General features: G+C 42.8%; 1 protein-coding gene across 2 annotated transcripts in view; it reads right to left on the bottom strand.

Annotated features, from left to right (window-relative positions):
- The window catches only part of SEPTIN2 (septin 2), a 68,486-nt gene extending 55,082 nt beyond the window's left edge, over positions 1-13,404 (bottom strand). The window contains exon 1 of one of the 2 annotated variants that reach the window (XM_089665619.1): positions 13,258-13,404. The gene's annotated coding sequence lies outside the window, so the exon portion shown is untranslated. The remainder of the gene's footprint in view (positions 1-13,257) is intronic. The other variant, XM_089665631.1, reaches the window with a different exon arrangement.
- Positions 13,405-13,765: the final 361 nt, after the last annotated feature.

Genomic DNA, 13,765 nt, shown 5'->3' with positions numbered 1-13,765 from the left:
CACGGTGGCTAAATGGTTAGCACTTCCGCCTGGCAGTACTAGGGTCATTGGCTTGAATCCCAGCCACGGCACCACCTGCCTGGAGTTTTCATGTTCTCCCTGTGCCTGCGTGGGTTTCCTCCGGGTACTCCAGTTTCCTCCCACATTCCAAAGACATGCTGGTAGGTGAATTGGATCCTGTCTAAATTGGCCCTAGTATGTGTATGTATAAATGTGAGTTGGGGACCTTATATTGTACACCCCTTGAGGGTTAGGGACTGATGTGAATGTACAATATATATATGTAAAGCGCTGCGTAAAATTGACGGCGCTATATAAGTACCTGAAATAAATATCTAGTGGATGTAGATTTACAAAAACACAACACAATCATTTAAAGTCCAACTCCAGCCAGTGGGATTATTTTACTAGCATCAGGTAAAGCCTTCCCCATGTAAATACATCAGCCTTTTTTCATACTGTCCGTTTCATTCTATTTTTCCCCAAACAGGTCCCCTATTTCTTCTTCCTAATTATGTGATTGGTTGCTTCTGTGTTCTCCCTATATAGAGTCATGTTTCCTCAAAGTTTTAAAAAGATTGCATGATTACACCATGCCTCCTTCTTTGAGCAGGTACCACTGGCACAGGATCTAGTTGTGACCCAATGACATCCATTGATTGATTCCAATGACAGCTGTCTTAGGTGGAAATTCCACTCTCATTTCCTTTTGAGTCTGAAGAACAGGAAGTCATAGGAATTATTCCCAGTTGGACACTGCGCTACTCCATTCCCCCCCCCCCCCCCCCCCCAAAAGAAATAAAAAATTCTATACATACAAGGATGAATCCATTATCATACAATATTAACGCGATCAAATTAAAAGCCAGAATCTCACTTTTTTTTTTATTTAGTTTACACAAGTTCACTGGAAAGTCAGTATCAGTGAAGAAAAAAAAAATATTCCTTAGTCTGGGTTTCAGTAGCCAATCAGTTTGGTTCATTTATTTTACACCATTTTACTTTTTGCAGTTCATTTCCATTCTATTTTTATGCTTTTGGATCTTTTTGAGTGAAATATTAAATGTAGCACAAATCATTTTTAAGAGGGCTGTAGGGAGCATGTTCTTTTGTATGCCACTACAAGCAGATTTATAAAGGGACTATAATAGCAGTGATCTGTAGCAGTGTCATATAATCTGTCTCCACCCTGTCTTCTAAATCATGTTCGAAGTCTCCAGCAACTCACAGAACGTGTTTGGCCATGCAGAGTCTCAGACCATCTCTTGTAGTATTCCCGCAGTCTCAGACCATCTCCTTTGCAGGTCTGCTCTCCTGCTATTTACTACAAATACCTCCCCCTCTCACCATCTCCATTACATAGGGTATTGTGGTTCACACCTGATAGCTGGAAGGCTAGGTTCACACCTATGCAGTTTACCTTTGACCAGTTTCTGCATTGCGTTTTGCCACCTGAGTTTTTGATGCAGGTTTTTATTTGTTGCTAGGCAGATTTAAAATGCAAAACGCAGCAAAAACGCACTACATGCTTTTCTGCAGCGCTTCCATTGAAGTCTATAGAACCAAAAATGCTACCTTTTGCGTTCAAAAAAGTCCCTGATCCTTTCCAAAAAATGCACCGGGTGGAAACGTGGAGATGTGAACGGGTTCCATAGGAAATCATGTTAAATGAACTGTAGTGCATTTCTGCAAAACGCTGTGGAAAACGCTTCAGGGTGAACCTGGGGTAAAACCCGATAACACTGGGGACTATTTACTAAAACTGATCCACCCAGAATTTGGTGCAGCTCTGCAAAGAAACCAATCAGCTTCCAGGTTTTATTGCCAATGCTTAATTTTGGCTACCCTGCACAGCTGCACCAGATTCTGGGTGGATCAGTTTTAGTAAATGTCCCCCACTGTTTGAGAGATCAGTTCAGTACAATGAAATTTACAAGGAATCTGGATTCTATCAGGGTCAATAAGTATTTTCAAGTGTTCTTATTCTGAAAAATTAAAACTAATGCAGCCACCACATCTGAGGACTGGTAAGTGACAAGATAACAACATTTTGTTCTTGGGTTTAGTAGATACACGTTAAAGCAATAAAGCAAACATTTATTATATATCAAGTGTGGATTATAGGGAGGATTAGGAATATATTTAGGTTTCACGTTTTATTGATTGTATATATTTTTTTTGTATTTATAGCGCTGCACTATTATGTATTCTTGTTCAGTCACTTACACCTTGGTTTCAGGTACAAGTGTCAGCAGCTTAGGGAGGATCCATATAAGTGCAGGAGGACCTCATATTATCTATCATTTATTATACTGCAGCTTATCAATTTTTAGATGTGATGACTGCATTAGTTTTCTTTTTTGGGCTCCATGCACATTAGCATTTTTTTGTAAGCTAAAAAAAAAAAATGTTTAATAGTGTTTAGAAGCATTTTATTAGTGTAACAGTACAAAAAGAAAAGAAAAAAAGCTGTTAAGAGCGTTTTAGTAGCATTTAGCATATTTTCATGTCGGAAAAACGCTCCCAAAAACTCTACAGAAACAATTTTTTTTCTGCACCTAAACGCTAATGCTTGAAAAATGCTTCTAGACTAAAGTAGTGTGCATGGACACATAGCATAACACTATTTACCTTCTAGGAGCAGGGAAAAATAAATGCAGATAACAGCTTCTAGGAGCTTTAAAAAAAAAACCGCTAATGTGCATGGAAACTTAGCCTTTTCTTTCTTCTATTTCATCTGGTGATCCAGTAATTAAGTCTGTTTTTCAAAAGAACAAGCTGTCTTGCAGATGTATCACTTACAGGCAAGAGACAAACCATTTACCATTGACAGGGGTGCTTATAATGATCAGCGTTTATGTAAAACCTTTATCCCAAAAGCAAAAAAAAAAAGCCTGTTTGCTGTAAGGCCCCTTTCACACGGGGCAGACCCATCAGTGGATCTGCTTGCTCAGGGGATCTCTCCACTAATTCCCGCTGAGCAAGCGGATGACCGGTCCATGTCCACTTTGCTGCTGCACAGCGGACACAGACACAGCCCTCTGTCCTCTATGGGCGGTTGGATGGAAACAGACCACCTGTCTACTTCCATCCGACTGCCATCCCCTCCAAATTGACAGAAAGGAAATGGATGCCCATCCATCTCTCTTTGGCTGATCTGATTGGATGTCGGCAGGTGTAAATGGACACGTTTGTTTACACCCGACACTTCATAGAGGAGAATTAGTGACACCAATGATGGGGCACTATTCCTCCCACGGACACCAATGATACTTACCTTGCTGACCCCTGCTCCAGCCTGGGCTCGCTCCCTCCCTCTCCCATCATACCTGGCTGCAGCAGCACCATACACATTACAATCTGGCCATGCGAACTCTGTGCAATTCAACCTTAGGTCTACCAAAAATGTATCCAATCAATCTGTATCCAATTAAGCAGAGCGCAGTACTACATACTTGTTGGCAGACCCACAGGAGATTGAACAATCCGATTGTAACACGTGTGGCGAGCTTAAAGCTGGCCATACACTATACAATTTTCTGTCCAATTTCTGCCCAGGTCCCTTTAGATTTACTTTCAACTATGTAGTGTAAGGGCCTGCCTAATTAGACACAATTGAATGTGTTGTTTAGGTTTGATCTCATATTATATGGTTTTGGGTAAATCTAAAGCAAAATTTAGAAGAAAATTGTATAATGTATGGCCAGCCTTGGTCTGTATGAATAAAAAACAAAATACCTTTAACGGTTACTAATGACACGATTAAACAATATGACTTGACTGCATTGAAAAACTGCCATTCTGTAGTATGAGAAGAGTGGGGAAGGAAGGATTCAGTGTACAAATGAGACTGTCATTCCTCAATGACTGGTATGTGGATAGGGAGGGACACCACCCTGTACTTGTATCCCTCCCCACACACAACTCACATGGGAGCAAAAGATGCCATTTGCAGTCAGTCACTCTGTTTTCTGGTTTGTTTAGGGGCCCATTCACACCAAATGCAGAGGGATGCATTTCTGAACACATTCCTACTGCACAGACAGTCCTTTATTATTATTATACAGGATTTATATAGCGCCAACAGTTTGCTCAGCGCTTTACAATAGAACGGGAGACAATACAGCAACAATACAGTTCAATACAAGAGGGATAGGAGGGCCCTGCTCCTTGGAGCTTACAATCTAGGAGGGATAATCACACCATTGCACTGTTGCAGCACAGTGAATAAATATGCAGCAAACTGCATTTTTCCACAACGCAAATGTGCATAAACATTACTTTGGCAACAAAAACAAGTTTGGTTTCTTTGATGACCTGTCATCAAAAAAAAAAAAAAAAAAAAAAAAAAAAAAAAAGAACACAGCAAACACATGTGGAAATATATGGAATCTGGTGTGGATGGGCCATAAGTACTGGTGTTATTTCTAGGAATTGTGTCTTGGTGCCTGGGCCATTGATGTCAATGCAAAAATTACTCCCATTGATGTCAATGCAAAAAGTCTTGTCAATAGCAATCCTATGTGAACACTTATCTCCGCATACCACTTTACTCTATCACTTGCGACTGGAACGCACCACTACAAACTCGAACAGGACCCTTTTCATAATGGCACTCAAAAAACAATGCTTGTGGATCTGTGTGAACCACCGCAATAGGAACACAATATATCTAGCCTGTCATGTGAATCTGTAAGTTTGAAAATGCATCCAGAATCGCATACGTGTGAACCAGGGTGGCTCCATTCATACCTGGGCTTTCTAGGATCGATGTGATTGCAAAACACAGGTTCTTGTACCATTATTTTCAATGGCACCTAAAACATGGTGTGGCTTTGCTGTGATTGTCATGCAGCAAATCACATCGTGTGAAGTTTGTCACCCAAAAGCTGCCTTGCCCTGGGGGCAGACAACCCACGCTACACAAAAAAAAAAAACTGGCTCCTAACTTTTTTAGCTGGCTCCTAGATTCAAAGCAAATTTGTCAAGCCCTGTGTTAAAGGATAAGTTCACCTTTGGGAACATTACATATTCCACCCGTTTTTAGGGTGGAACATGTTCCTAATCTTACAGCCGCAGCTCAATCACCGTGGAGGGGCCATGACATCAGTACAGGGGGGCCGTGACAGCAGTACAGGGAGAAGTTCCCCATACTAGCTGTCACTTTTTGACAACAGCGCAGCTGCACGACGGCTGCATCATTCTTTCACAGAGTTCTGTGAATGAACTACAAGTCCCAACAGCCTTAGTGGCTGACAGCATGTAGTTTCCCATGAACTACCACAGCGGTTTGGAGCACCGTGGTAGTTTATTGATTCTTCCCGTCAGTATAATTGCTGGCCAGTACATCCCATACAGGCAAGCAGATATATTGACAGGTCTGCAGGATACCTGCATGGCACCAGCAATCTGTTGATCACTGGTGCAATGCTTTACAGGCTCCTGCAGCAAAACATAATAAATGCATATTTTTTTACTTGCAAAAAAAGGTGCATTTATTTTTTGCCAAAAGGTGAACTTATCCTTTAAGATACAGAACTACTCTATTGAAAATATCCTGACATATACCAATAGGCCATTATCAGGTACACACTATATTGCCAAAAGTATTGGGACACCCCTCCAAATCATTGGATTCAGGAGTTCCAATCACCTCCATGACCACAGGTGTATAAAATCAAGCACCTAGGCATGCAGATTGCTTCTACAATCATTTGTGAAAGAAAGGGTCGCTCTCAGGACCTCAGTGAATTCAATCGTGGTACTGTGTTAGGTTGTCACCTGGGCAATAAGTCCATCCGTGAAATTTCCTTGCTACTAAATATTCCATGGTCAACTGTAAGGGCTTGTTCACACTTGACTGCTTTTCCAACTCTTGCCAAGCGCCCCTATAATGTTTGACAAGCGTTGGTCCAGCGTTTGTCTGCCGCTTGCTAACAAGGCTAGTGTGAACGTAGCCTTAGTGGTATATAACAAAGTGGAAATGACTGGGAACAACAACACAGCCATGAAGTGGTCGGCCATGTAAAATGACAGAGCAGGGTCAGTGCATGCTGAAGCTCACAGTGCGCAGAAGTTGCCAACTGTCTGCAGAGACAACTAAATACCTCCAAACTTCATGTGGCCTTCAGATTAGCACAACAACAGTGTATAGAGAGCTTCATGGAATGGATTTCCATGGCCGAGCAGCTGCATCTAAGTCTTACATCACCAAGTGCAATGCAAAGCGTCGGATGCAGTAGTGTAAAGCATGCCGCCACTGGACTCTAGAGCAGTGAAGATGTGTTCTCTGGTTGAGGAATCACACTTCTCTGTCTGGGTTTGGTGGTTGCCAGGAGAACAATACTTGCCTGATTGCATTGTGCCAAGTTTAAAGTTTGATTGAGGGGAGAATATGGTGTGGGGTTGAGTTTCAGGAGTTGGGCTTGGCACCTTAGTTCTAGTGAAGGGAAGTCTTAAGACGTCAGCATACCAAGACATTTTGGACAATTTCATGCTCCCAACTTAGTGGTAACAGTTTGGAGATGGCTCCTTCCTGTTCCAACATGACTGCGCACCAGTGCACAAAGCAAATTCCATAAAGATATGGATGAGCAAGTTTGGGGTGGAGGATCTCAACCTCATAGAACACCTTTGGATGAATTAGAGCAGAGACTGCGACCCAGACCTTCTCGTCTGACATCAGTGCCTGACCTCACAAATGCACTTCTGGAAGAATGGTCAAACATTCCCATAGACACACTCCTAAACCTTGTGGACAGCCTTCCCAGAAGATTTAAAGCTGTTATAGCTGCAAAGGGTGGGCCAACTCAATATTGAACCCTACGGACCTAGACAACGATGCCATTAAAGTTCATGTGTGTGTATAAAGGCAGGCGTCCCTATACTTTTGGCAATATAGTCTATATGTCTCAGAAAAATATGTAGAATGCCATGGTTGAAGTTCTAACTGTCTGATTTTATGGGCCCTGTCACACTGATATGTTTTTGATGTGTTCCCATAGTCTTACAATGGAAGGTGACTTTTTGGTATGCTTTTGAAAAATTGCATCCAGGTCTTTTCAAAGCACAGCACAATTTGCCATGTGAACAGTTACATAGGATTTAATAGGTAATAGTTTTCATGTGCTGGAAAAGCACACCAGTGTGAAAGGGGCCTAAAGCTAGCCATAGATGGAGCGATTTTTGTCCCTTCAACCACGGGACATCAACACAGTCAGCATTGATGGGGGACTGCCTCCCATGGAGCTATTGTTTCTCCTGGCATAGGCATGGGAGGGAGCTGTCAATGCCGGGACAACACAGCGATTACTGCTAGCAGCTATAACCACCTCTAGCAATCACATGTATACTCTGACAGACTGGTTGTACCAAAGTTGATCTATCAACTTGGGTACATTCAGCCTATACATACATGGTTACAATCTTGGCTGGTCCCTGCTGAACTGGCTGAGATATGAACCCTATAAATCAGCCTGTTCATCCAGTGAAGGCAGTCCTCCTTTAAACTGGCCATACACTATACAATGTGATTGTATAAGCCCCTTTAATATTTACTAAAAAAAAAAAGTAGTAGAACAACACTTAAGTGTATCTGAAGCCCAAGGTGTTTGCTTTGAATATAGTAGGCAAGAGTTAGACCTCACTATCTCCATTGGGCCATTTTCACTGACACAGAAAGCAAAGGGAATTCCAAAACTCCCAATGGCAGATAATGAGGGAAAATCTTCCAATGGAAACCCCCGTTCCAACCACAATTGATGGCTGGTTCACATTGCTGGCGTGCACTGTGGAGTATACAGTGCTGAGATGATTACAGTACATCAAACTGGCAAATGTCTGTACAACTTGCGAGACAGTCTGTATCCACCAGCTATTAACCTTTCAAAACCAAGGGAATGGACACTGACCGTCCAAAATATATATAGGATCGCAAACACTCAACACAACACTACCTGGGTGTCCAAAAAATCATAAATATATAATGTGTTGCGCTCCCAGTGACAATATCTTTGATGTATATATCTAATTAACCTTGCTATACAAATAATTTTCAGGTATTAAAAAATATGCAAAATCAAACTATGTGAGTGATTTGAAAAAATATAAACCACTATAATATATATAAATCAGATAATAATAACCGCAAAACCAATAAATAGTGCATAGTGAACTAAAATATATAACAGAAAAAAATACACAACATGAATAGTGAATTACTCAAAAAATTATATATATACTGCCAAATAATTGTGATATAAATGTCCTTTAAATGCAGTGACTTTGTGCTTGAATAAATCTTGATTTGGTGACTTTTTGTGAATTTGTGACTTTCTTTGAATCCTCAATTGGTAAAGATGTATGCTCACCTCCTTGTTAGCCTGCAATTAGGCTATACACACTTGTGGTTCACCTCCTATGGAACCTGCTTAGATGGAATTCCTCTTTTGTGAATGGTAAGAACGTGGATATGCGTTATCCTCAGATTGCCCATGTGCGTTTTTCCATATGTGGGAACAAATTGCCAGACATGGTGTTTTATCCTTATAAAAAGGTTTCTCCTTTATTGCTTGCCAACAGGTACACTCACATATGTGATATGCGGTCTAGGATGAATTGCTCAGCTCTAATGATCCGCCAGCCGTCCTGCCATGCACCCGCCGTCTGTCCGATACTCCAGCTCTCTCCGAGTGACACCGCAGCCCCACCCCATATAGCAAGGTTAATTAGATATATACATCAAAGATATTGTCACTGGGAGCGCAACACATTATATATTTATGATTTTTTAGTACATCAAACTGGTTATTTTTTTGTTTTCAACTTTATTGGAATGTCACTAAATGACATTCCATTTGTGTTTATTCATTGCAGCGCATTGCAATTTGGTGTAGTGTGTTGCAACATGCTACAGTGAAAAAAAGTCCTGCATGTCCTACATTTTTTCCAGTGCACACCACCACAACGCAAAGCTGTGAACTGAACAAATAGAACAGAAGGCAATATGACTTGTCCATGTGTTGGGACTGGTGGCCCCAAGAAGAAAGATTTTACTTAAGCCAGCCATTCATGGATCAACCAATTGACTTCTATACAACCACAGGGTTTTTCAAGCTCAATTAGAACCGCAGACTATAGCTGGCAGAGCTGATCACTGTATTCTGAGGGCAGTGAAGCTTCCCCACTGTCAGAATACAACGTTGTTGTATGTCCTGGACAGGAAACGAAGTAGAACATGCCCAGAAGGGACACGCATACACTATCCAATACTAAAAGAAAATTTTTGAGTAAGATGGTGGGTAAGTAATTCAAAAGCAGAGTACAGTTGCAGTTCAGCTACGACTAAAGCTGCCCACAGATGGAGCAATTTTCACTTGATACCCCCTCAATATAGTCAGCTTGATGGGGGAATTCCAATCGCAGAGCCACTGTGTTCTCCCGGAGGGGAGAGCTGTCCCTGCTGGGGGAACACAGTGATTACTGCAAGCAGCTATACTAGTCACTAGCAATAATCGCATGTAAAATCCGACAGGCTGGTAGTACCCATGTTAATTGATCAACTTGGGTACATTCAGCCTGCCCAGGCATGATTAGAATTTCGGCCGATCCCTACTTTACTGGCCAGGATTCGAACCATCTATCCTTTCAGCCCCAGGTCCAATCGCTGACAAACTAGTATAGACTTCACCTCCGCAACATCTCCAAGATATGACCGCTCCTAACCTCGGAAACCACTAAGCAACTCATTCCCTCCCTTATTTTATCATGCCTCGACTACTGTAACTCCCTCCTCATTGGCCTACCTCATCGCAGGTTATCCCCTCTTCAGTTTATCATGAATGCTGCTGCCAGACTCATCCACCTTACTAACCGTTCTGTATCTGCCACCCCTCTCTGCCAATCCCTCCACTGGCTTCCAATTGCCCAACGGATAAAATTCAAAACACTGACGTATAAAGCTGTTCATAACACTGCCCCAAATTACATCACCGATCTTGTCTCTAAATATCACCCAAACCGTACTCTCCGCTCCTCACAAGACCTCCTACTCTCTAGCTCCCTTGTCTCCTCCTCCCATGTTAGTCTTCAGGACTTCTCCAGGGCTTCCCCCATGCTCTGGAACTCCCTACCCCAATCTATCAGACTATCGCCTACTCTGCTCACTTTTAGGCACACTCTGAAAACCTCTCTCTTCAGGGAAGCCTACCCCACCCTCAGCTAATACTGGAATCCTCTACTCTTCCAACCACTCCATCCCCCACAGTCATTACCTTTTGTACCACTATCCCCTCCCTCCTAGATTGTAAGCTGCAAGGAGCAGGGCCATCAAATCCCTCTTGTATTGAACTGTATTCTTATTGTACTGTCTCCCACCATAATGTAAAGCACTGAGCAAACTGTCGGTGCTTATAAATCCTGTATAATAATAATAATAATAATAATAATAATCTATGGCTGGATTAAAACACCATCCCACCATTTCCCTGGATGTTGGAGCTTGATGTTTTCCTACTATAGCTGGAGTACATGATACATGGATTGCATCGTTGCCACCAGGAGATCCTGCCAGTAACAGCACTTCCTGTTGCAGGCCAAAAACACTAATCCACTGTGTGCACAATTAGGCCCCATTCACACCACTGCATCACATTTGTTGCATTTTTTGGGCACATCTTTTCTGAGATCTTTTCCAGTGTTGAGATTTGAGTTTTTTTCTAACCACATTTGCTTTGTCATTATCAATTAAACATGAAAATAGTGTTTTTCACACATGCCAAGAACACACAGGTGTGAATGCAGTCTTAAGGATGAGCTTGGGCGTGTTCATATCTTAGTATGAACCAAAGTGAACGTGCCGATCATGAAGTTGTCACCCGTATGGCAGTAATCATCTGCAGTCAAAGCATTCTCCAACCCGCATGTATATAAGAGGCATGGATGCAGAGACATGGGATGAGGAATGTCCAGACAGCTTATAATTGGCTAATTATGGGTGACCACTTCCTGGCGAGCCTGCTTACATGGGTTCATACTAGGATCTGACCACACCCCAGCACATCACTACTCACAATTATCAGTCGCCCTCGCTTGGTACCTAACAGGTCTATCAGATGGGCAGGATATTGAAGCACACATGGCAGATTGACAAAGCCGCTGCAAGGGCTGCAACCTCATGCCTTTAAAAACCCACTTTCCCACCGCCTAATAGCAGAAGTACTGCTACAGGGCTGCACCAAATCACACACACGCGTGTGATTTGCATTTCCGGGCAGGGGCGCGTGCGCTATTGGTGGCTAGGGATGTCAATCACCGGGTCCCGGCCGGCACTCGGCAATCTTCGGGTAAAGGTGCCAGGGGAGAGACCTGTGTGTAAACAACACAGGTCTCTCCTGTCAGCATGGACATGTTTTAGATCTCTAGGCACAGCAGAGAGATACAAAACAGCATGCCCCTTTAGTAAAGCACAGCACACAGTTAACCCTTTGGTCGCCCCAGATGTTCACCCCTTCCTGCCCAGTGTCATTAGTACAGTGTCAGTGCTTTTTATCAGCACTGATCACTGTATTAGTATCACTGGGGTTGTCAGTGGCAGTTAGTCAGTTACCACCCAGTGTCAGAATTCCCGCCGCAGTCCCGCTATAAGTCGCTGATCACCACCATTACTTGCATAAATTTTTTTTTTGTTAAATCCTAGTATATATACACACCGCCATTTGTAGATGCTATAGCTTTCATGCAAACCAATTCATTTACACGTATTGGGATTTTTTTTTGTTTTTTTTTTTTAAGCATAGACATGTGGCAGAATACATTTTGTCCTAAATTTATGAAGAAATTGGATTTCTTAAATGTTTTTAACGGGAAAGGTTTTATAGCAAAAAGTAAAAAATATTGGGTTTTTTTTTTTCAAAATGGTTGGTCTTTTTTTGTTATAGAGCAAAAACTAAAAAACACAGATGATCAAATACCACCAAAAAAAGCTCTATTGGAGGGGGGGAGACATACATTTCATTTATGTACAGCATTGCATGACCGCGCAATTGTCAGTTAAAGTAATGCATCGCCAAAATGCGAAAAAAAAAGACTGGTCAGGATGGGGGGGGCTAAATTTTCTAAAGGGCATGTGGTTAAAACAAAAAACTTTAATTACACAGGTTCTGGGGCTGTGTAAGGTGGTAATTAAACTCACTTAGTGCCTTATCTGAGTTAAATTGGCCTCAGAAACAGTTTTTTTTCCACACTACACTTTTTGTGAATGAGCAGGGGTACCATGTACCCCATAGTCATTCACATGGTGAGGGGGCAGGATCTGGGGGCCTTGTTACAGGGAGCTTCCAGATTTTGATAAGGCCCCTGCCCGCAGACTCCCCACAATCACCAGCTAGGGTTGTGGGGAAGAGATCCTTGTCCCCATCAACCTGGGGACAAGGTACTTTGGGAGGGGTGGAGCCCTCCTTGCACCAAAGCAACCCCCCATGTTGCAGGCACGTGCTCACCCCCCCCCCCCCTTCCTGACCTGCCGGGCTGCATGCTCTGATAAGGGTCTGGTATGGATTTTGAGGGGGGGCGGACCCCCACACCATTTTTTTTTTAAATTTTGGCATTGAAGTGCCCCTCAAAATCCATACCAGACCTGAGGGGCTTGGTATGGATGGGAGGGGGGACCCCACACCTTTTTTTTAAAAAATGTATTATGATGCCAGTTTCTAAATGCAATTACAGCTTTTTTTTTCACTATAGCTCAGAGATTCAGCTGTCACTTCCCCCAGCTAACAGAGAGAAAGTTTTCTTTTAGTTTGTTTCCCCAAGTTAAGAGAAACAAAGTATACTTTTTGTTTCTTAAAAGAAACAAAACATTAACTCCAGGGAAAGTGACAGCTAATTCTATTAACTATAGTGAAGAAAAAAAAAAAAAAGCTGGCAATTGCATTTAAAAATCAGCACCGACATACACTTCGTATTGAGAAAAAAAATTTGTAAACTGAGGCATTATTTCCAATGGATTTTTATTTGTAAACCGAAAAATACGTTAACTGAGGCGCTTGTAAACCGAGGCATTACTGTATTTCATGAACATGAGTTCACAAAGCCCCCAGAAACCAGGGGAGACACTATGCTAGGTTGTGCAGAAGAGGGGACCACAAATCCCAGCATACCTCGCCACCTCATGAGACTAGTGGGTTCCCCAGACACAGCCCCGTCATCAATCAGTACACAGCCCAGCCCTGATACACACAATACGAAGACAGCACTGACCGCTCTCCTACCAGTGTCCACTCCTCTCGGTTTCCGGTGATCGTCACAACTTCGAGCCAAACTCACAAAACTAAGGAGCCCTGCAGAACCCTGCCCTCCTGCGGCCAATCAGTGTCAGAGAGGCACACGGGCCGACCAATTGAAAGCGCGATATCCAAGTCATTCTTCGTCTACTACTGATATGGACGGTGTAGCCAATCAGCGAGCGTCTAACTGTCTCCCTTATCTGTGATTGCTCCGCCTGCATAGAGGGGCGTGAGGCCGGCGATAGAGCTGGAGGACGGATGTGTAAGAGGAGGGGCTGTGTGTGCGTCGTGTCCTGTATATACACACATATATGGGGCTGTGTGAAGGATGGATTTTATCTGAGGGTGCTTGGTGCCCCATATGTGGGCTGTGATATGGTGTCCACTCAGAGGGTGACTTCACCTTCTAAGCGCTTTGTAACCACTCGCCTACCGGGCACTCCCCCCTCCCCCCAGGCTAATTTTCAGCTCTGTTGCACTTT

This window comes from Staurois parvus, unplaced genomic scaffold (genome assembly GCF_062004578.1).
Source record: "Staurois parvus isolate SC_StPar_1 unplaced genomic scaffold, SC_StPar_1.0 ptg000049l, whole genome shotgun sequence".
Classification (NCBI taxonomy): domain Eukaryota; kingdom Metazoa; phylum Chordata; class Amphibia; order Anura; family Ranidae; genus Staurois; species Staurois parvus.
Note: the sequence above shows the minus strand (reverse complement) of the source record. Positions and strands in the feature narration are given on the sequence as shown.